This window comes from Dermochelys coriacea, chromosome 5 (genome assembly GCF_009764565.3).
Source record: "Dermochelys coriacea isolate rDerCor1 chromosome 5, rDerCor1.pri.v4, whole genome shotgun sequence".
NCBI classification, from domain to species: domain Eukaryota; kingdom Metazoa; phylum Chordata; order Testudines; family Dermochelyidae; genus Dermochelys; species Dermochelys coriacea.
Genome location: NC_050072.1, coordinates 69,074,822 through 69,096,357, shown reverse-complemented (window position 1 = coordinate 69,096,357; position 21,536 = coordinate 69,074,822). Strand labels below are relative to the sequence as shown.

The 21,536-nt window shown below is 39.1% G+C and overlaps 1 long non-coding RNA gene across 1 annotated transcript; it reads left to right on the top strand.

Moving 5' to 3' along the window:
- Positions 1-1,543: 1,543 nt before the first annotated feature.
- Positions 1,544-14,324, top strand: LOC119856349. The gene is made up of 3 exons (XR_005293252.2): positions 1,544-1,651; positions 13,441-13,569; positions 14,072-14,324. It is a non-coding gene; the product is annotated as an uncharacterized LOC119856349 (long non-coding RNA).
- The last annotated feature ends 7,212 nt before the right edge of the window (positions 14,325-21,536 follow it).

Below are 21,536 nucleotides of genomic sequence, written 5' to 3'. Positions count from 1 at the left end.
ATTACCCAGACACACATTTTATATGCTCCCTGACCTCCCAGACCACCTGAGAACATAATGTGACAGACAGACAGCAGTATGAGTATGCAGGAAAACAATGCAATAGAACCACACTACTGTGCTTAGATTTTACAGGAGTCAGCTCAGCACACATGGACCAAACAGGCATCTAAGAAGTGAATGTGCCATGTGTATTTCCCTCCCTGTTGGACTATGCTGTGTTGTTAGTTACTTGGAAGCAGTTCTGAGAAGTGGGTTTTGAGAACAGATATCTGGTTAACAATTTATAAATCTACCCTTCAATTTCCCTCTGACCTGGCAAAATAATGGAGCACAAATAAACCTATGTTTAAAGCATACTGCCTGCTTCTTCCCAGCAACTGCTCATGATAGCAAAAAGATGGATAAACAAATAATTTTCTGGTTTTAATGAACACATCCATTATAACAGTAATAGTTATGGCAACAGGAATTATGTACTTGGTGCAAACATCTCTTGTGCCTCGTAAACACCTCAGACTTCTGTCAGTGCCCCCTCTGGGGCTATTTACAGCCTCAATATTACAAGGTAGCTACTGTCTAATTATACACAGCTGGATTGGTTTCTACCACTCAGGTCCTTAGTTAACCCTTAATAATAATTAAATTTTTACTGTTACATTGTATATCAACTTTAAACTTTCAAGATTCTAAGGTGTCCCGGTAGAATTGAAAACCTATTAAGTTATCAAGACATGCATGCTTTGCAACTTCTGTTTTCATTAGCAGAAGGCCCTAAAGAAAAAGAGAGAGCTGTACAAAGGCACAGTAGCTGTGGTCTCAAAATTTAATGCAGCAGCACTCAAACTGCAAAAGGGCCAGAACCTGACATCCTTACTTAGTCACACATTAACTCTGATGAGCGCTTTGCCTGAGTAAGGACTGAATTAGACTCTCAGGATTTGGTCCAGAGTAGATAGAAGACCCAAGAGACCTATGCATCAGCAGCACAAGTAGCCAGGTCAACTTAGGTAACAGATACATTGCTCAGTCCTAAAGAAACCTGAGCTTTGGAGAAATTTTAGAAATCCTGTTACCTACTCCACTGGAGCCTGGAAGCAGCTTGAGTCACTACTCAAAAAAAGAAATGGCTAGCTCAGAAGAGAGAGAAAGGGAAGGACAAAGAATACACGTTGCTAGAATAACGGGGTGCTATTGAAAACCCTGTAACACTTCCATGGGGTTTTACACTGAATAATCTGATTCAGGTTCAGACCAACAAGGTGATGGGAATCCCACACCAGAAGCCCCCCACCCCCTACAAATATATGGGGCTGCTAATGCAGTGTGAAAAGCTGAAGTAGGGAAACAGGCAAATTAAATTGCTCCAATTCTGCCCTTCCCTCGCATCATTCCTCCCCTTTCTTCAATACCATTCACTTAAAATACTGGGCTAGACTCTGATCCTGTTGACACTGGTGGAAATAATAATAATTAAAAAACCCAGGACAATTAGATTTATTTGTTTATTTAAGGCCAGGAAACCTTCACTGATAGAGATGGAAGGTGGAACAGCTGGTGGAGAGGGCAGGCAAAGCCTGGTGACAAAAGAAGATCTACTTCCTAGGAGCAATTCCAGAGGAAATAAACATCAGAGTGAATGACTTACAAGGTACTGTAACCTCTTTTGTTGGCAAACTGGATAATCTTACCACACAGATAAATATTCTTGAGTTGAAGTCTGATGTTGTGAGCTCAAAGCTATTAAAACAGCATGGATTTAACAGCATGTGAGGAGAAGGTTAAGCAAACATCTGAGCTGTAAAACTCATTAATGAGACATCATAAAATAGTAGGTTTGAGAGATGAATTGCTTGAAAAAACAAATCAAGTCTCAGAATATTCACAAATATCAGACCCAGAGGGACTAGCGGGGGGGAGAAAATGTGCCACAACTCTGAAAAATAACTGCTAATGGATTGGGATCAGCACAGAGGATGACTCCCTGCACACAGAAAGGTAAATTCACCCCATACAGAAGGTCAGCCTAAGGCCTATGAACACTTATGTCCTATTTTGAGGGCTTAGATGGCTTAAGTAGTGCTTAGGCCTTTTGCTGTCTCCCACTGCACAAGAGTGAATTCACCTGGAAAGCTTGCAAAACAACAGGAGATACCACCCCCAAATCTGAGTAGACAGAAAGCAGCTGTGTGATTGATGAATTTCCCAGATAAAACCAGGAGTGAGACCCTGGTTGAAAATAGAGATAATGTTCCTATACTAAGAGGATTTTGAGTTTCTCCAACACAAGTTTTCAGACTTATGAAAATATGTGTGTGTGTATATATATATATATATATATATATATATATATATTTCTCTTGCTCAGGGAGATAATTCTGGATAAGAAAATGGAGACATCTGAAGAGGAAAAAAACTAAGGAGGACCAACCTATTTTGGAACTCTGACTAGGATTGCCAAATTTGGTTGGACAAATTCCTGGAGATTTCATCACATGACATAATCTTTAATTAAAGATTAATCTTTAATTCTTGAAGACTCCAGGACAATCCTGGGAGGGTTGGCAATCCTAACTCTGACTCAATGTATTTTGGAACAGTTAAATCAGTGGTTCTCAATCAGGAGTCAGAGACCCCCTGGAGGGCTGCAAGTAGGTTTCAGAGGGGCTGTCAAGCAAGGCCAGCATTAGATTCATTGGGGCTCAGAGAAGAAAGCCAAAGCCACATTACATGGGGCTGAAGCCCAGGGCCTTAAGCCCCGCCACCTGGGCTGAAGCCGAAGCCTGAGCAATGTAGCTTTGTGGGGCCTCCTGTGGTATGGGGCCCAGGCAGTTGTCCTGCTTGCTACCCCTTAACACCGTCCCTGACTTTCATATGCAGAAAACCAGTTATTGTGGTGTGGGTGGGCTGTGGAGTTTTTATAGAATGTTGGGGGATGCCTCCGAAAGAAAAAGGTTGAGAATCCCAGAGTTAAATAACAGAAAAAATATAGATTTAGAATGAGACCTTGTTAGACCTGTGGGTCATGCCTAGAACTTTGCCTGTCTTTTAGCCAGGAAAATTATTAAACCCTGATACACAAATCCTTGGGTTCTTGTTCAAATTTGCTTTTCCTCTTTGATGTTTAAAGCTTCGGTAGTTGTAGTAAATGCTGTGTATAACTATGTGACAGCCCCAACAAGGCAATTTGTATGATATGTTTGTGTTCTTTCTGTCTTAAACAAAGAAAACAAGAACATGATTATCTTAATGCAAAAGGTTTGTGGAGAAATTAAAATGGATAAACATAGTTTGGAAACATCTGACTCTTTCCAGTCACATTTTCAAATGGCCTCTGTTTGCGGAGTCAAACGCCCATTAGTGTGTGAAATTGCCACATTTCTGAGTGCAGATCAGATAGGTGTGCAGTTTTGCTCATGTCACTTTATGTGTAAGGGGCTAATTTGCATGTGGTCATTTTATGTGCAAGGGGCTGAGAGTGAACATACACCAAAAGGAAACCATTTGAAAGTTTAGCCCTTTGTGTCTTAGAAATATATCTTGAAAAAGTACATTTTTCTAGTTTCTCACCCTTTCCCAGTTCCATTTCCTCCTCCCTTGGGATATAGGAATATCCCAAGGTAATTTGTTGTTGGACTGTTGGAATACTATATGTGTACGGTTCTGAAATTATTTGTTATTTTCTTCCTTGCAAAGTTGCAGGTCCTTAGCATTATTTTCTTCTGTCCTGTACCTATCAAAATTCATAAACATTTTTAAAAGAGGTTTCTATTTTGTTCAACTTTGAGTAAAGGCAGAAGTTCGAGGTGGGTCGTGATAGTTCTTAATTATCCAAAATTGTTTAGATGTCTCTAATTGTAATGGATTTGCACAGCACTTAGATACCAAGATGACAGATGGTGAAGAGAGATTTGAAACAGAAATGGCAAAAAGGCAGCTACAGAATATTAGACAATGAAACAATATTGTACATTGTATCAACACTAACACAATATACTGTACTTTGAAATATATGTTTCATAAACTCTTTTTGTTCTGTGTTTGTACAGTACATAGCACAATAGGGTCCTAGGCACTATGATAATGCAGATAAGAAGAAATTAGAGAAGATTTTTTTTTTACATAGTCAAATGCTACTAAAAACTAGAGCTGGTAGAAAACCCTGTCTTCTTTTGTGTGGCAAAGTATCAAAATATTTCAAATCAAAATCTTCATTTCAATTCCATTTTCAAAAACTGAAGGAAACTTGAAATTTCAAAATTAAGCGTTCTTTGTTTTTGTTTTTGTTGTTATTGCGTTCCTCTTTCTCCTGCTTTTCCCTTTTTTAGCCACTTAATTCAAAAGAAGGAATTCTGTGTAGGGGTTTTATTTTCCCTTTTTTCCTTTTTTTTTAAATCTCCTTTTTCCCCCCACTCTGTAACTTTTCAAAATGTCTCCAATTTTGAAGCTTACAGCATGGCAAAAAGAAAACTGAAACATTGGAACTTTGTCACTCTGCAACTTTTCCACAGTTTGATAACTTTTGAAAAGTTACAACGCAGCAAAAGTAAAAAAACAAACAAGAGAAAAGTGAAGAACTCAGCCTCTGAACATTTTTCTTTTTTTTGCACTCACTGGGGGAAAATGGAGAATGGAGAAAAATTAAAATATTAAATTTTAAAATAGTTGATTTGTGAAAACTATAACAGCACAAAAATTTAAAATTGAAACTAAAAATGAAAAAAAAATCAACCCTCATTTTGTTTTGAAATTACCCATAAGAAAATTGGAAAATATCATCAAACGAATATAAAAAAATCATTTTTGATTAAACCCAATTTTTTGGCAAGAAAAAATTTTGATAAAAAAACATCAACCAGCTCTGTGGGTTTGGTTTTTCTGTTTTTTTTTCTTTTTAAACCACCCAACCTCTTATTTTGCTCAGTGAAGTCTGTATTTCTCAGCTTATGTTACCTTGCTTTCAGTTTCCATGCAGCTGATAATATTATGGGGAAAAAAAAGGTTACTTTGCATGCTAAAAATATGCAAACCCTTGAGTGCTTTTTTCATTTTTATGTTGTGCAATAAATAGACAAAGTATGTGTGAGGATTAATTTATGCAACATGCTTTGAGATCCTCAGATGATCTATGTAAATGCAAAGTAGTAATATTCATGTGACCATTTTTAGAATGTTCATATTAATTCCATGTTCATATTAATCAGCAGCAAGATGAAAACCTCACAAAATAAAAAATAAGCATAGTTCTGCCAGGACTCTGTTAAATCCCCCATCCCATGTATTTCCCAATAATATTCCCCTGTTGCTTTGCTAGGTGATATTGAAGGATGTGAGAATAAACCACAGAACTTGCAATAGAGCAAAATAAATAAATAAAAAGCTCCTCTTTGTTATATTAAATAGTATCCCGCAGTGTTTCAGATAAAATCTCAATTGATGGATCTCATCTCTTCTGTGAGTTGTATTTATATAATTAAAAAACAAGATCTTTGCTGCATTGCCAGTTCCTTGTCAACTCTTTTGGTGGCCCCTGACAGAGCAACAGGGGAATATTATTGGGAAGGGGAGGTGTAGGGGAAATTAAACAGAATTCTGGCTGTATTCAATTTTCTGTAGTTTGGGGAGATTTTGCACCTTTATCAGAGACTGTAGCCAGCTGGGATTAGTACATTCCATTTCCGGGGCTCCTCACAAGGCTGAGAACTAAAGAAAATTAAAATACGTCTGTGAACTTGGCTTCATTTCTCTCTCCCTAAAAACTTGTCCATATGTTTGCTTCTTTTTTCTGTGATCCCTTCTTGGTTTTGCAGACTCTCTCTATATATCTGGTGAGCTTTTATTTATTTCAATTCTATTATATAACCATTGTGTGGCTCCATTGGGATTAGAAAAAAGCCTTAAAGGAAGACTCAGCCCTTCTAATGCAGCTTAATAAACTTCCACTCTTTTACACATGGAAATAACTTTTTTATTTATCTATATTTTTACTCTTTCATCAAATTCACTGTTAATGAAAGGTGATGGATTGACAGGCCTGGAAACTGAAACCCTCTCTCTGTTCACACAACAAGCTACTCAAGCTTCTCACATACACCTGTAGGGGCATCCCTTACCAGGCTTACGTAGTGCTCAGCCTTCCTGCTGAGATTTCCATGCAACAAGGTGGTGATTTTGTGATAGAGGCACCTGACTGCTGTGGCCTGGCCTGAGTACCAAACTCATTTCACACAGGCGCCAAGTAGTCATCATAGGGTCATAACTTTTGGTCACTACTAATCTAGGCTGGATTTAAATCAGCAAGATAGAGATGAAAGACTCCATACCTCATTATTAGTCTCCTGAGCCAGCCAGTCTTGCTTATATATTTATGTACCTAATTTACCTTACTCACATGCATTAATATTTCTAACACATTAACTATACACTTCTTTCCTGGACCACCACCCATCTCTTGAGCCCAAGAATCATGCTCTGAAAGTCTGAAATACACTTGTTGACATGGGCAAACATTTTCAAACTTGGGTTCCTAAAATGAAGCACCTAAATAGAAGTGACTTGATTATCAGAGGTAATTGGCACCAGCAGCTCCTACTAACTACATTTGGAGTTGCATTGTAGGCAAATAGTCCATTCACTTGCAGCTGAGTTCAATATACATAGCACAAAGAAGGAAATAAATCTCTGAAGAGTGCCTGTTGAAGACAAGGAGAGCAGGTTAGTAGCAACAGCTTTTCTGATTATCTTCCTGCAGTGGTTGATGCTATTGACCATGTCACTTGCATAATGGCTTAAAAAAAAAAACCCAGCCACTGCAGCAGTAAGAATTGGGTCCTATTATCCCTCAGGCTAAGAGGAGAAAGTGAAAACACCTCCAGTTAGTGAAGAAATCTCATCATAGAGCCCGGAGTTCACAGCTCTCCTATTGTTTGCATGGAGTGTTCTCCGGTAGGCCTTGCCCCTGGGGGCTCCTTGCTATTCCCCCATCAGTGTAGATCAATGACATTCAATTGTGATTTCATTTTTACAACGAATTCTGCACAGGAGGTTCCAAGACAGTCAGATAAAGGCCATGCAGCCTGATTTTGAAATATGGGTGAGCTGATCTCAACAAAACCTAGAGGGACCAGCAAATGGCAAAACAGCTTGTACTGCTCAGACCCAAAAGCTTTCCTCCCTTTCTCTCTAATTCCACATTCTAAACATCTTGATCCCAAGAATAGATGTACAGCAGATGTCTTTAGAGCTTCTTTTCATTTCCTTTTTTTTCTCTCTCTCACTGATGTTCTTTAATTTAAATCTCACTAATTTTGAGACTCCAAAACCTGCAGAGAAGTGTGACTCAACTGGACTTCGGCATGTGTCTCCTCATTATGTTGTCGAAAAGACAGAGAGCAAATAAGTAGGGCACGGATCAATAAGGTACTGGTGACTTTGAAATCTTAGGAAATGTAATACAGCCTAGTAAAAGGGCTACAATTCTTACCCTTTTACGTTAGTTCCTAAAGAGGGAATTTTGCAACTTAAGAAACTTCTTGTTTTATATCAGAGTGCAAGTGAAAAAGCCACTGTATAAATTCACAACTGGTAATTCCTACTTAGCTGCAAAATTAAAAAGGAAGAGGAGGATTAGGATCAGTGAGGGAGAGATTTATAGCTATTACAGGAAGAGAAAATGATAAATATTACAGAGGGTAAAAAATGCAGAAAAGAACAGAATTTAGAAGATTTCGATTTTATTTAATTTAGCATTGGCCCAGTGTATCAATATCAAAATTCTTTTAAACTCAAACAACTCAGAGAGTGAGCTGAATTTCATTACTACGTGTGTATCATCCACAGAAATATAAAATAAGGTCCAACTGCAGAATCTTGACTTTAAAGGTCCCAAGTTGAGTAGGCAGAACTGGCAGATAGGAAAAAATCTTTTATTTGTAAATGGAATGCAGTTGGTGGTAAATCGGAAGACACAATAAACAATGAACCATGATTCAGTTTTACTGAGTCACTTTTCAGAGTAGAAGTGCACTTTACATTTTCAGAAGAATTCTGTAGTGTGGACAACACGAACTTTCTTCTACCTGGGAATCTTTGTCCCATTTTAAATAACACACACGAGATTATTTTTTTTTGTTTGGTTTTTTGAATGAGTTGTTTCTGGATAGGCTGGATTCCTACAGAGTGAGGATCCACAATCTCAAAGGGCTCTTTACAACATGGAAGGCCACAGATGTTTTTTTTTACTGACTCAGCCCTTCTCTGGCTATTTTATTGTTTTTATTATTTTATGTATTTAGTCACTCTTTCAGGTCATGTATACAGTGACAAATGTGGGAGTATGGGGTCTTAAAAAGTGCCATTCTCAGCTAATATAAATTGAGATTTACAGAGATTTACTCCAGCTGAGGTTGTTCCAAAGTATTTTAAAAGGGCATTTTATGTTGTTAGACAGTGAACATATTTTCAGCAAGCTGGAGTGCTTGTTCTTGGATCTTTAAGCATTCTAGCTTGCTGAAAATATGTTTGCTATTGAAAAAAGTACAAGGTACTTTTTAAATACTTTGGAACAGACCCTCAGCTGGTTTAAATCCCTGGGGAATGTATTTTAACACTACAGGATATTATGTTGAGACTAGTATTTTAACAGTCCCTTTGCACTCAAAAACCCACTTATGCACATTTACTGAGAATCTGCCACCAAGCTAATTGCCTTCTGGGAGTCTCTGTGGTGCAGAGCTCTGGAGGTAGTTGGTGTAAATTTTTTAAAGAAGCCTGCTCCTTATCACATGGTAAATTCAGGTTTCACTAATCCAAAAAACAAGCTGTCGGCATACCTACGAAGTGTTGTAACATCTGCTACCAGTCAAAGTCTCTGCAAAGGACAGATTGACTCAAGCCCCATTACTGGTGCACATAGATGGCTGCCTGGACTCTCCCCCAGATACCTCACATAAAGGGAAGAAAATATCAAAAGGAAGTTAAGGATGTTTTTGACAAAGTCCTTCACAGGTGACTAAAAGATAACTAAGTACTCCTAGGGTGAGAGGTAAAATAGTCATGTATTAAAACCTGATTAGAGGCAGGAAATAGAATAGGGATAAATGGTCAGTTTTAAGATTCTGGGGTTGTTTATTACATGTATTAATTATCTGAAAAAAGGGGTAAGCATGACCTGGCAGCATAAAATGATATAGATTAGAGAAGCAGAGAAGACTCTGAGGAAATTCGGAGACACCTATCAAAGCTAGGGCAATGGACAGCACTAGACCAAATCAAATGTATTGATGATAAAATTGTTAGGTTCTAAATTAACTGTAGCTACTCAGGAAGAGAGGCCTGCACATCATTCTGGACAGCTCACTGAAAAACTCTGCTTGATGTACTGCTGTGGTCAAAACAGCCTAGTGTCAGGATGTATAAAGAATGGGATGGAAAATAATTGTGTATACATAATGAAGCTATTACATAAACTGATGGTGCACCGATGTGAGTTCAGTTCTGGTCACTCCTCCGTCAAAAAAGCTACAGCAGAAATTAAAAGGGATTGATAGCTTGGGCATGGTCTAAAGAGAAAGAGTATTGGACTGAATTTCTGAGATCTTTTATGCAAGATCCATTAAAGGTGGTTGATTCTCCTTAGCCTTCACAGTGAAATTGCTTCCTAATTTATCAAATGTACCCATTACTAATGATTAAAACAAAATGGAAATGAATGTCACAAAGATAAAATGCTCTTTGTCTTCCTCATTTGTTGTATAATATTATATAATTGACTATGGAAAACAGACACCAGCATCCCTTTGGACTACACCAAAGGTACTAATATCTCTGTCAACTTTTAAATCTCCATCACAATAGTCAGAGAGTTGCCCACAGTACTGAATGACAGAGGCCATGTGGCCAACTAGTCTGGTAATAGGAAGTCGTGTTGGAAAAGCTCGGCTCTACAAAAGGGACTTAGGCCTTGTGATGCTGAGCATTGCAACACCTAACTTTTAGGTGACTAGAAAATCACAGGAATCACAATGTGATCCACAAATCCTGAAATAGTGGTATAGGCTTCTATACAATGAATGTGGAGGAGAGGCACCTTTAAATGTGAACCACAAAACCACCATGCTAGGTGGGAGCCACCTAAGCTAGAAAATGATGATGAAAAGAGTGTGTCCTAAGCCCCACTCCTTCACAGAGATAAGCACCAAGTCTGGGCTATAGGAAGGTGCCTATCTCTGCTTGCAATCCATGAACTGGGGGAATATAGACGCTCCTCTGCCTAAGTTGCATATGGGGCTGATCTGATAGGCATGCTCAGAGGCTGCCTAACTCTACACAAAACAGCACTGGTAGAGGGAGAGGCAACTTGAACCAGGGGTCTCCCATATCTTGAATGACTACCCCATCCAATAGGCTAAAGATGATAAAAGTGGTGGTGCTGCTGCTGCATGTGAACTTGCCTGAGAGTTCTGATCCTGTAGGTGTGCTCAGAGGCTGCCTACCAGATCATGTCCCTGCATGTGCCTTGGGCAGCCAAATCCCTCTCTTTCCTGGGTTGTGAATTGCTCTGGGGCTTAGGTGGGAAATGGGTCTGTATGCCTATCCTGAGGCAGTAGTGCACATGTTCAGGCAGGAGACAGGTGCCCAAGTGTTTAAAGTGAGGCTGCAGTGTGCATGCCCAGAGGAAAAAACTTAGGTACTAAGTCAGTTTAGTTGCCTACAGGGTTAGGGAGTAGCTGGTGCTGCAATGGTGACTAAAAACTAAGTACCTTTGGAGATCCAATCCAAGATGCCCAAGTACTTTTGTGACTCCAAGCCTAGCTCAGCAGGCCAGTCTTTTTGCTATGAGTGTATACTGCGATGTGCAGCCTATTCTTGTAGAGTGTGTCTGACAGATTTTTTGGAAACGGTGAGGAAGGTATACTCCACTGAATTAAACTTATGCTCCTTAGTTAGTCTGTTTTTTGAAGAATTCAGCTGTAGAAATGACATTTACCAAGAGGCTTAGTGCAGCCAAGTGATAAATGGGGCAAGTTGGGTGTAGATGAAAGGGCCTCTCTTATTCTCCATTCATAGACATGGGCAGGCAGTGGCATGCTAAATAAGTACATGGTGAGTCATGTGTGAAAAATTCTACTGGTAAAAGATAATTAGAAGTTAAAATAAAGAAAAGGAGTACTTGTGGCACCTTAGAGACTAACAAATTTATTAGAGCATAAGCTTTCGTGAGCTACAGCTCACTTCATCGGATGCATTTGGTGGAAAAAGCAGAGGAGAGATTTATATACACACACACAGAGAACATGAAACAATGGGTTTATCATACACACTGTAAGGAGAGTGATCACTTAAGATGAGCCATCACCAGCAGCAGGGGGGGGAAGGAGGAAAACCTTTCATGGTGACAAGCAGGTAGGCTAATTCCAGCAGTTAACAAGAATATCAGAGGAACAGTGGGGGGTGGGGTGGGAGGGAGAAATACCATGGGGAAATAGTTTTACTTTGTGTAATGACTCATCCATTCCCAGTCTCTATTCAAGCCTAAGTTAATTGTATCCAGTTTGCAAATTAATTCCAATTCAGCAGTCTCTCGTTGGAGTCTGTTTTTGAAGCTTTTTTGTTGAAGTATAGCCACTCTTAGGTCTGTGATCGAGTGACCAGAGAGATTGAAGTGTTCTCCAACTGGTTTTTGAATGTTATAATTCTTGACGTCTGATTTGTGTCCATTCATCCTTTTACGTAGAGACTGTCCAGTTTGGCCAATGTACATGGCAGAGGGGCATTGCTGGCACATGATGGCATATATCACATTGGTAGATGCACAGGTGAACGAGCCTCTGATGGTGTGGCTGATGTGATTAGGCCCTATGATGGTATCCCCTGAATAGATATGTGGACAGAGTTGGCAACGGGCTTTGTTGCAAGGATAGGTTCCTGGGTTATTCAGAATGAATGGACACAAATCAGACGTCAAGAATTATAACATTCAAAAACCAGTTGGAGAACACTTCAATCTCTCTGGTCACTCGATCACAGACCTAAGAGTGGCTATACTTCAACAAAAAAGCTTCAAAAACAATTCCAATTCAGCAGTCTCTCGTTGGAGTCTAATTTGCAAACTGGATACAATTAACTTAGGCTTGAATAGAGACTGGGAATGGATGAGTCATTACACAAAGTAAAACTATTTCCCCATGGTATTTCTCCCTCCCACCCCACCCCCCACTGTTCCTCTGATATTCTTGTTAACTGCTGGAATTAGCCTACCTGCTTGTCACCATGAAAGGTTTTCCTCCTTCCCCCCCCCTGCTGCTGGTGATGGCTCATCTTAAGTGATCACTCTCCTTACAGTGTGTATGATAAACCCATTGTTTCATGTTCTCTGTGTGTGTGTATATAAATCTCTCCTCTGCTTTTTCCACCAAATGCATCCGATGAAGTGAGCTGTAGCTCACGAAAGCTTATGCTCTAATAAATTTGTTAGTCTCTAAGGTGCCACAAGTACTCCTTTTCTTTTTGCGAATACAGGCTAACACGGCTGCTACTCTGAAACCTAGAAGTTAAAATGTTACTCTCATCTTCAGAGAGTTGCTAAAATAATGGCGGGTACATGATACCATTTGTGTTTGAAAGAGAAGCTAAATAATTTAATATTATAAACCAAAACGCTCAGTACCGGGCAGAGATGATGAAATCCCAGTACAGTCTGTGTTGTACAGTTGCCACACTAATTACAGATCAATTACTTCCCAGTTGTTTGCAACCTTATCAAAGAATAGTAAATTCACTGAGAGCAAAATGTGATAAGATGACTTTTCATTATTACAGTAGATTTTTTGAAACAACTCTGACACTGAGATTAATAAGAACTTTCCGAGAGGTAATATGATCTGTAAGCATAGAATGAGAATTTTAAAAGCCAAAAACTTGATTTTAGGCACTGTCATAAAAATCCTTGCTTCTTTAATTGTTATCATGAGAGTGATTTTAATACAGAAGGGGGAGGAAGGTTTGATAAACTGAAAGCTTGTTACTAGAAATGTTACTACACCTTTTAGCTTCCATAGATCAGGTAGTGAGTGAAAACAAAGTACAATAGTATAAAAATGTACACAATTCACAGTATAAATGAAGTTTAAAATATTTATAATAGAGTGTAAGAAGGGTGTTTGTGTAGAACAGTGGGCATGAATAAAAAGTAGAGATTCTCAAGTGTGACAAGATGGGTGAAGTATGGTACTTAGAGTAAAACACGGCTGGATTTATTCCCAGAACTCCCATTGACTTACTGTGTGACCCTGTGTACATCACCTGAGCTCGCTGTCTGCCTCAGCTTCCCCATCACAACCTACCTCATAAGAGCGATTCTGAGGCTGAATTCATAAATGTTTTGAGAACTTGGGTTGGAAGAGAGCATTATTTTAATATTATCTCTTTAATATTTTACAGCCTTTTTTCTACCTGAAGGCAGACGTGAAGAAACTTAGGTTTGGTCTGTATAGGTATCACAAATCCCGCTCCAACCTGACCTGAACTGCAACAAAGAAATGTTTGTGTCACTATGACATTTGCATGAAGGTATCATTATTGCTAATTATCTGTATTGTGGTAGCAGCCAGAAGCATTGATCAGGATTGAGTCCCATTTTGCTAGCAACTGTACAAATACATAGTAAGAGGAGGCCCTGAAAAGTTTACAATCTAATTTGTATAGAATCTAATCATGATGTGGTGCCAGCCCAAAAGAGCCTGCACCCCAGTGGGAAACCACCCTAGCATTATAGATAGCAGAGTAGGGCTCGTGGCATGGGGAAAGGGCACCAACTGAATCTCTCCTCCTTTCTGAATTCTGGGGATGGACACTTGGAGCATCAGCTCTTCTGGGTTGTTACTGTAACATGATGTGTATGTGCTGGTGACATAAGGAACAGTCTGAGACACAATTGTCTCTCAAACAGGACCGCAAATGGTTTGGATTTGATTCAACAGATTCCAACAAGCCAGTTCATGTAAGGTCAAATTGTCTCCCAAATGCTTTCTCTATTCCTACATATATTCATTAACCCCTTGGTTGCCTTCAGCCACAGTGAATATTATAGACCTACTCCAAATCTTATGGACGTCTGTGGAAGTTGGATCAGGCCTTATATGAAGAAGAGACTTTTATACAAGACCATAGAGATGCCCTGTACACTGAAAATAGAAATGTCAAATGCCATGGCCCTGAGTTTTCAGAAGAATACCAAGGGAGTCATTGTGCCATGGATTGCTGCAATCTTTAGACACATGTTGTAAATAATTAATTAATTAATCATAGTAAAGTGCTTTTAAAGAGGAAAAGTGTGATTTGTGTGATATATTAAGCAATATAGTCTTCTTAAGAATCCTATTAATTACTGCACAAACATTACCTATATTAAAACAAATATATATTCCACAGACTGGAAAACAAGCAAGGAGCTCTCTCAATTTATTGGGTAAATGTATTTTAAAAATATCATAAATATGGTTTAATACTTGAATTAATAAAAATGTGTGATAGGTATTTACTGGATCTGATCTCTCGGGTAAATATAACTCGTTAAGTGTTTTCTTTTCCTCTTTTCTTTAAAATAAAACAAAAATATCTCTAAATGTGGACATTTAAATAAGATTTAAGAGTTTGATGCAAAGGTTCAAAAGCCAGGAACATCAAAGTGCAGACTAGCATGCTGTCTTGGTGAGCTCACAGTTAAAGAAAAGGCACCAGCAGTGTGCTTCCAGGACAGGAGGAATGACACTCTTTACTTTCATTTTCCTGGCTTTGGTCAGTTTTGTGTCACAGGTGCACATTATTTAAATAACTTTGTTATATTACATTTTCTTATTTGTTCATTGGAAAATTGATAACCAGATGTTAAAAAAAAACCTGATTAAACTGTGAATGACACAGATTCATAATGACTCTCTGCTCCTGGGAGTAGACAGCAGTTAATAGTGGGGTGTACCAAAGAGATAAGGAAGCACAATAGCTGAGGAAAATTAACTTGAATAAAAGCAGTGGTCCTGATCTTGCTTCCATGGATGTCAATGGGGCAAAACTTTCCTTGATTTCAATGACAGCAGAATTGAGCGCTAAGATAAAACACAGTGGTGAAAGTAGTTTACACCAGATATATGTGATGATTACTTCTACATTTTCAGGATCATACACAGAAAAGGACTTTGAGTCATTGTTGCTAAGTCACTGCAACTGTTTGCCTGCTCAGTGGCGGCAGTTAAAAATCAAGAGACTCATGGGATAGAAAATAATACAAAAAAAAGTATAATGACATTATTTCAAAAAAAGGGTACTCTGTTATCTAGAGTATCGTACCCAGTTTTGGAGAACAATCCTATCTTACTTACCTAGGCAAGACTCCCAGAATCATAAGACTGGAAGGGACCTTGAGAGGTCATCTAGTCCAGTTCCCTGTGCTCATGGCAGGGATTATCTAGACCACTTCTGACAGGTGTGTGTCTAACCTGCTCTTAAAAATCTCCAATGATGGAGATTCCACAACCTCCCTAGGCAATTTATTCCAGTGCTTAACCACCCTGACTGTTAGGAAGTTTTTCCTAACGTCCAACCTAAAACCTCCCTTGCTTCAATTTAAGCCCATTGTTCCCTGTCCTATCCTCAGAGGTTAAGAAGAACAATTTTTCTCCCTCCTCCTTGGAGCAAACTTTTATGTTTTGTGTTTTGAAAACTGTTATCATGTCTTCTGTCAGTCTTCACTTCTCCAGACCAAACAAACCCATTTTTTTCAATCTTCCCTCATAGGTCATGTTTTCTAGACTTTTAATCATTTTTGTTGCTTTTATCTGGACTTTCTCCAATTTGTCAGCATCTTTCCTGAAATGTGGCTCCCAGAACTAGACACTCTACTCCAGTTGAGGTCTAATCAGAAGGTATTCCTATGTCTGCTGGAACTAGGGCTAATGTAGAGACCAAGAGGAGATGGTTTGTGCCAGACCTGTTTAGGGGCTCTAAACAGCTAAACCAATCCCAGAGACTAAGGCAACCATATGGATTTTTCTAAGCTTGCATCCGCTACTGCTACTGCTTGTGGCAACTGAGAATTGTCAAGGTTCAGGGCTGCCCTGGCTATACCTCATCTTGCTTTTGGCTCAAAGCTGGTCTGCCTTTGACATGCCCCCTGAGCTGGATGCTTCTGTATGGAGTCCACAGAGCCAGCAGAGTTGATTCCACTCCTGGCAGAAAGGCATCCTTTGCTGGTGCTACTTAGATTCATGGGTGAATCTAGCCCCCCAATTGCTGAGTGAGGATCAAGCCCTTAGTAAAGATATAGCAGAAATTAAAAAGATCTAGAGAAGGGCAACAATGAGGTGTGGGCGTGACAGGAGATTGCATAAAGTAGGACTGTTTAACAGGGCAAGTGGAAAAAGTAGACGGAACTTGAAGGAAATATTCAAATAATTGCAACATACATATGCAAGGTGCAATAAAAATTGATCCCTTTTCCTTTTTTAGTCTGTCCTATAGTATGAAAGTATGGAGTGAAATTAAAAAGCAGTACATTCAGACCAAACAAAAGAAAGATTGCTTTCCTCTGAGATTTCCATCAGTGAAATCTCTACTATGGAAGCTTATTGAGTTAAATACTCTGGATAATTTTATGATGACTTATAATATTTATATCTTTGCAAATTAGGATCATAGTGACAATCATAATGTTTTGGTGGGTCAGGATTAAATCTTTTATCTCTGTGTGTTGCCCAGTTAGCTGGTGCATTATCAAGTGTCTCTTCCCTTTACATCCCCCGCCTTTCTCTGAAGCATCTGGTGTTGGCTATTGCATAACCTAGGAAACTGGGCTCTGTGGAACCAATGGTGTGATCCAGTATAGCAAATCCTATGTTGCTAAATCAAGGCTTTAAAGTGGTTTCTTAGTATTCAGAGAACTCTTCCTTTTTTAAGCAACAATGGGAAAGAATCTGGATAGATCCATTCTGACCTTTAACCCACAACACTGAATATCTCAGCATGGTACAACAGATCAGAGTTATTCTTAGTGCCCTTTGACCTTTTGCATGTCTGAAAGGCAAACTTCTCACAGAATTAGAGATAAGCGCTTCTGAATGTTTTGCACCCCTCAGGTTTCAAACAGCCAGTTTTAAAAATACTACTTCAACAATTCCTATATCAAAAACACTATATATCTACTACCACGCTGCCCAAATATATTTCATTTGACTGTGCTTTCCATTAATTATCATAGTTCACATCACTGATTTTTTTTTTCTTCATGGATCAGTTTTAGGAGCACATTGCTGTGCAGTTGCTGATTTTATTCAAACAGATCAACATCTTCCAGCAACCAAGTGTTTCCAGGTCAGCACGGCCATCATTCCCACATGCCAGTCACCGGAAGGGATTGTGAGGGTGGAGTGGTTAGTTATCTCCAGCCTCTACAGAAATCTTCTATAGCTAACAGTGCCTCTGGTAAGGAGATCCACCATTTCATTTACATTTTTAAAATCATTTCAATCCTCACAGCAGACTGACAGTGGTGTACGTTTTGCTTTGTATGCTACACTTCTACCATTTGTCTTCACATTTTTCTGTACTAAAAAAGCAACATTCATACATTTTTTTTCCTGTAAGGAAACACTATACCAAACCCAAACACTATACCAAGCCTAAGTACTTTTAAAAATAACGTGTCTGGGTCCTGATGTTCTGATGCCCCAAGATCCTACCTTGCTGCTGGTCCCCGATGGCTAGCTGGGGTCACCTTGTTAGCTAATGGAATGTCTTCAATTATCCTGCTACACACGAGGATCTAGTTAGGAAGGAATTGTAGTATGACAGCTTCCATGAGCCATTTGTTCTGCAGCCTTAATAAATGTTAAGGGCCTAATTCTTACAAAAGCTAGTCATGTAACTGCATGTACAAATGGAGTAACTGTGCCCAAAGGTATCTGTAATTAGCCACTAGTCTGTGCAAGTACCTAGTTTGTACAAGTACTTGGGATCACTATGTACACAAATTTGATACATAATTGCTCATCTGTAACCCTGCAGGTTATATTTTCAAAGGAGAGCCTAATGGGTGCACCAACAAAAATTCAAGCATGTATGCTCATACTTGTGCATGTAAATTAAACTATTGTGCAGCTATTTTATTTACAGTCACAATCACCCACTTTGATAATGACTGCAAGTTTTTTGCATGGCCATTTTACAGAAGTGCCCAGTGCACTGATCTTTGAAAATTTGTCTCTATATATTAAAACAAAGTTCCAAGAGTCTGCATCATTGGGCTCTATTTTGGGGAAATTTCACTTAGCAAAATAATAATTTCCCCTCTAGTGTCCTCCCTGGATGTTACACCAAAGAGCAGAGCACCACAGAAGCAATATAAATTAATTGGAAATTTGTTATGTTCTCTATGGATTAGATTTAGGTACCAGACTCTCAGCTTGCACTCATTTTGATACAAAATGGGAGGGGAGATAAAGTGACCTAATGATCAGTGTGTAATTTGGAGTCTCCAGTCAGGACAATGCTTTCTGTTTTCACCACTAGCTGAGTGGTCTGGGGCTGAAGTGGACTAAGGACTACTTTAATAAATTTTACAGATTATTTAACAAATATGAAATTATTTTCTTAAAAGGCTTCTTCTTCCACTGCTGATTTCTATCATGCTGCCTGGAGAGTTCTGCTTCCGTTAATGCCTTTTGTCCTTGAACTGTTGCCTTCTAGAACCCTACCAGTCTTGATCTTTTTGCAGCTCCCACTTCAGAATGTGAAGATAAGGAGCTCTCTAACATGCCTGCTCTTTCTCTAGCCACGGTATTTCCTTTTTTTTTTTTAAATTAAAAAGGCATGTCTGTCTGCAGTTTCCTGCTACAGTTTCAAACCACAAAGGAGGTGCATATCAACTACTCTGCTGCTGTTGCGTTGTGAAAAGTCATGAATTACGTTCTCCCAATTGCTGGCTTTTCCCTCCAGTTTCAGTTCCCATTAAACCATGTCTGCCAAATTAAACAGTTAAAAAACAACAAGAAAAACAAAAAAGCCACCACGGACAATGCTACAGTATACTCTACTGCAGGGGAGTTTGGAAATTGATTTTCCTCCCTCCCTAGAGAAGTGATGTGATCATACAAAACTGTAAGAAGAAGAGGCAATGTTACACTGCTGGTTTATTGGGTTTTTGTTGTTTGGAGGAGGGGATTTTGTTTTAAAGACATATTGCCAAAAACAGTAGTTTAGGCCCAAAATTTGACTAGATCTCAGACTCTGAGATCCACAATGCTATCATTTATCCTCCACTTCCAGGAGGTTAGGTTGGGGATAAAAAGGATTGATACTGTACTAAGGCTTTGCCTTCAATCCCCAGTGATTATGCTGAAGTACTGAGTGCTGAAATAGTTGACAGTGTTGCCATTTAAATTTTTATCATTAGGTGTGAGAGCTTGCCCTCTGATTGCAGAACATGAGTAAATGAAGGGAAAGAACCCCCCAAAACCCCAAACTGTCTGTGTTTAAGGCCTCCCATGGCCAATCAATCGAAATTCTTACCCCACAGCCATCAGCATGACATCTGAGCACCTTGCAAGTGTATTGACAGTTCTCTACTGTCTCTTTCTCTTTCCTTCTTTCATAGGTACTTGTTTGTTTGGTACATATATGATTCAGGTTGAGAGAGCATTTGAACTGGAGCAGAATTTGACTTATGAATATGAACTGCCAAGTCTGCAGTCTTTGTTCTACATCAGGTCACATTCAGAAGCATTTCTTTGCAACCATAAGGGATAGAAACTTCATTTTATTAAATAAAAGCTTAAAGTCTGCAGAAACTGATGAGACAAGAACTAACATGGTCTGCTGTCATCTCCTGACTTAATCTAGTCCTTGATTGGTCACCTCATTGTCTCCTTACTGAGCATCCTTTTAGTCTGGTTACCTGGACACTCTGGTTACCTTCCCTAGACCTGAAGATGAGCTCTGTGAAACTCAAAAGCTTGTCCCTTCCACCAGCAGAAGTTGGTCCAATAGAAGATGTTACCTCACCTACCTTGTCTCTGAGCTTCCTTTCCTAAGATTTCAAATGATCTGTCTTCACAACAACTCCTAGGAAACAAGTGTTCAGCGCAAAACCTAGCCCCTCACTCAGCATTTTTTAGACTATAGGACTGAGTTCTCTGTGGAGCCATAGACCTTTGCCAGGAGACTCAAGAAGCCATGGGAAAGTGGGAAAGAAATACTTTTTTCTATTTTCTTTCTTTTCCTTTAGGACTTGACAAAAAACAAATGGCCAAAACTGAACATTCAGAAATTAATATTTAATACTCCTAATTTTCCCTGTTGAAAATGGAAATGATCCAGCAAAAGAGAAAAATAGAAAGGCTGTTCTGTCGCATTCCAACTGTTTAAAATAGAGTGTCCAAATATACGATATTTTCAACATCAAAGGCTTTGCTTTCCCGGCCCTCTTTCCTCCACACATGTCCTCATTCCAGTTTTCAAAATGTTAGGCCTGAATATTTTTTCTGCCTTTAGGGGAAGAATGTGATGATAAAAATCAGGGAACCTTGATCTAACTTCCTCCCTGCCCTCCCAATGGTTTGTCAAAGTTGTTACTTTCCAGTTTCTATGCAGCCTGGAACCTGAAAAGCTCAATTCATCCACTAAGTAAACTGGGAGGCTAAATGCTTGATGGACTGTAGTTTTGTAGAGGTTGAATCCAGCCCTGTGCATGGGGCCTAAGCGCTACTTAAATTGAACGTAAGCCTTCAGAATAGGCCCTGTTTCTGCACTGGGGGAAATGTCCAGCTACCCTTCTCTTGAAGCCATAGGCACAGCTATAGCCACTCTTTACATTAATCTAACTCACTAGACATACCATGAACATTGCTCTGTTGAGATTTTTAAACGATTTCATCCATCTTTTTATTCCATGTTACCATTTCCTCCATCATAATAACAGTCTGATACTGCCCTTTGGTTTAGTTGGGTTTTAGGGCAATCTTTTGTGTCTGCTAGGGCAGCCATCCAAGAATACCACATATAAATCCTCACCCCATCTCAGAAACATTCCTAACACCCCCTACCTGGAGGACTGATTTAGCATCTCCTTTATGTACTAGCTACTTGAGCCTGATCCACAGTACAACACTGTGGATCAGCAGGTTTGAACACAGTTGTGAACAATGGATATAGTGCACATCATGTACTAAGTCATTGTCAGTATCATGGCATCTAATTCAATGGTAGAATCATGGTAAAATTTTATAGCAGTGACATAACCTTGCACTCCAGAGTAAGTCCTAAGTTCTGTACTGAAAGTAGTTCTCCTTCAGTTTAGCAAAAGAATGCAAATCAGGTAGATCTGGATATTTTAAAATGAACGAGGCATTTTTAGGTTAGCTTTACCCTAAGCTAAATGAAAAGCTAAGTATCTGTGTGTTTGCTTTGTCAGAACCCAACTGCACGGCAGCTGCAGTGAGCTAGTGGATTTTTTTTCTGGTGCACTATTTAATGCTGACTCATTGGAG